Here is a 3,464-nt window from a genome sequence, read left to right on the forward strand (position 1 = left end):
ATAATATTATTGTTTATTTATACAAAATTATTTTATGTCACTCTATAGGTTAGGTTTTTCTGAATAAAACATTAATTATTATTATTGATTATTGANATATATATATTAAGACTATCATAAAAAGTTGCCATTAACAGATAAAAATACAATAAAAGCTATAAGTTTATAATAATAAAATGTAATTTTTAATCAAAATAGAAATATATTTCCAGTTCTTTTAACATCATGTTATAATAACATGTTATCTTTGTACATATAAGCTTTAAAAAGAATTATGAATTAATATATAAATAGGTAGGTAAAATTTAATAAAATATTAAAATTAATCATTATTAAAAAATATAAAGGTATAAATAAAAGGTTTACTGGATTAATAAAAATCGTCGCGGCAAAAATATTTTCACACGCGACAACTAAAAAAAGAAAATTTATTTTATAAAACATGTTTAAAAAATAAAAATTGTTTGTAAATGTGCCTCAACAATTTTTTTTTGATTATTTAATTCAGTTAAAATTATATTATATTAAATAGGAATATAAAGTAATGTAATATACAAAAAAACTTCAAAATTAAGAAAAAAACTGAAATTGGTGCATAATACCATATTATATATATATATGCCATTATTGTTTAAATAAACAGAATAAATACATTNTTATTTAATTCGGTTAAAATTATATTATATTAAATAGGAATATAAAGTAATGTAATATACAAAAAACTTCAAAATTAAAAAAAACACTGAAATTGGTGCATAATACGGTATTATATATATATTATTGTTTAAATAAACAGAATAAATACATTTTTTATTATTTACCATTGAATAATGAACAGATATGCGATAGAATACGCCTCAGTCCGTACCTGTTTAAAATTAATTCTGAATTTATCAAATGAAATAATTAAAATTACGATGGAAGGATTTAGTTGAAAAAAGAAAGTGTATATGAATAAAGCAAAAATCATCTAAGGAATTTTTTCCTTTTAGGGTTTTCAAAATAACCATTTTTTAACTCATATCTCTGAGCAGTACCTTACAATTTATGAATAACGCCCACACTAATGTTTCTATCACTATTGGCGTAAAGGATAGTAAGAAGTATATTGAAATAACATTTAATGTAAATTAACGAGGATAACTGTGTCCGCATCAGCTATGGCTTAACGCTAAGAAATGCTGGGCCGCCACAGTCTTGATTATATTTTGAATATAGATAGACATATTATAATAATTCCATTTTGAAAATTTCAAAATCAGTTTTAAAAATATCGATATCGATTATAGAAATTAATCGGAAATATTATTAGTTAAAACAATATAAAAAAAACCACCCAGCACCGTGGGGTCGCAGCACAGTGTGGTGCGGCATAGTTGGAACAAGTATAGATAATATCTGACAGTAATTAAAATCGCTATCCAAAGAAACGCTTCGTTGTAAGTATATACATAAAATTTAATTTTAAGAAATCGGTAGATTATTTCAAAAGCAAAATTAACTCCTATTTCTGTCATTATTCCTAATTAGTAGTTTATTTATAAGTATAATTTATAAATAAATATCTATTAAAGCAATTTAACGTATTATAAAATTTATATTTAATAATTTAGTATTGTAATTTTTTAGGAGAATTTATAAAAAATTATAAAGTATTTATTAATTTTATGGGAAACGTCTATAAAAATTGAAGGGCTTAACATAGAACTTTATAGATAATAATTTATTGTTAATTATGAATAAATGATATGCAAAAAATTTTCATTAGAGTCAAAAATATATATTTATTATTCAATTTTTCGTGCTAATTTCTAATAAGTAATTATATTTTTTCTATCACAAATAATTTTGATATATTTAAAACTATAGGATATAACTATAAGAAAAATAGTTCATAATTTTTTAATTGTATCATCAATTTAAACACCAAGAATTACATAGAAATTATTAATATTTCTTTTGAAATGATTTATTTCGATAAAAAATAATTAAAAACACAAAATAATTGTTTTTAAATTATTACAGATTTTGATTTTTAATATTTTAAAAATAAACAGTACAAAATATCATTTTTAACCTATATTTAAAGTTGATTTTTTGAAATTTATAATAAAATAAAGTTTAATATGTTACCATAACTTTTAAATCAACTTCAAGTTTACAGTTTAATATGCAGTCAGGAAATTGTATAATTACTATTTTTTGTAAATTTATCAGAAAAGCTGAATATTTTTTTGCATTTTTATCGTAATAGATAACTGAAATAGAAATCATAGTAATCATTTATAAGTAATTTTTGATGTTTAAATATATTCTACAATTGAAATATTCAAAACTGAATTAATTTTAATGATTTACTTTAACTAAAAAAATCTACTTAATTGAGTATATTATAAAATTTTATTATAATTGTAAATATTATTTGTTAAATTCAGGTTAAACTAAAAATCATTTCTCTTTAGATTTATGATTTATATAGCAACATATTGCCAAAAATTTTGGAATATTATAGACTGTTAGTAACACACACAAATAAAATTTAAAAAGTAATATATTACAAGGTAAAATTATTTAATTTTCTAGTTGAAACCTATTATCATAATAAACCTAATTCGGCAATAAATATTTAAAAAACATTAAAAATGAATGATTTATTAAAAAAAGTTGGTCAAGTAAGAGCTGAGAAGATAAATAAGAACCATAAAAAAAATCACATAGTAAAAAAACTTTAAAATAAGTAATAAATTTCATTAAACGAGGAAAGACTACAGTGAAGGGTCCTTGATATTCATTTAAGTTATTAAATATAAATGAAATAAAAATCAAATCAGTTGAAATTTTTTTTCTTACTCGAAAACTTTGTATTTTAAAATAAAATATGAAATCGAAAATTTTAACACAAAAATAGCATACGGTAACCATTTTCACCAAGAAAAAATAAAGTTCGAATTTTTTTTTTCCATAATAAATTATATTACATAAGCTTTAATTTAAGATATATATAGGAGTGTTAGTATATCCGCAATACTTTCAAAAATTATATTGAAAAAGTTTATTTTTTGTGAAAAAGTTGTCATTCTGAATCCCCCACTGTGTCCAAGTAAAGGATGAGATTTTAAAAAAAATATACAAAATAATCTCATTACTAAATAAAAATTATATTAATTTGGACATTTTTAAAAAAGTTTTAGCAGTTTTAAGTAAAAAAAACCCAGCACAGGGGGGTCGCGGCACAGTGGTGACGTGGCATAGTTGGATCAAGTATAATGATATCTGACAGTGATTAAAATCACTATCAAAAAAAAACACTTCGATGCAAATCTTTAGATAGTGTTTAATTTTAAAAAATTGGTGGATTATTCCAAAAGCTTCATAAACTGCTAGTTCCTTATTAATATCCTGATTAAGACAAAGTATGTCGAATAAAAAAGAGATTATTAGAAAATAGTATTTCCCATTAAAAA

The sequence above is a fragment of the Daktulosphaira vitifoliae genome, unplaced genomic scaffold (assembly GCF_025091365.1).
Source record: "Daktulosphaira vitifoliae isolate Bord-2020 unplaced genomic scaffold, ASM2509136v1 Scaffold_3, whole genome shotgun sequence".
Taxonomy (NCBI): Eukaryota; Metazoa; Arthropoda; class Insecta; order Hemiptera; family Phylloxeridae; genus Daktulosphaira; species Daktulosphaira vitifoliae.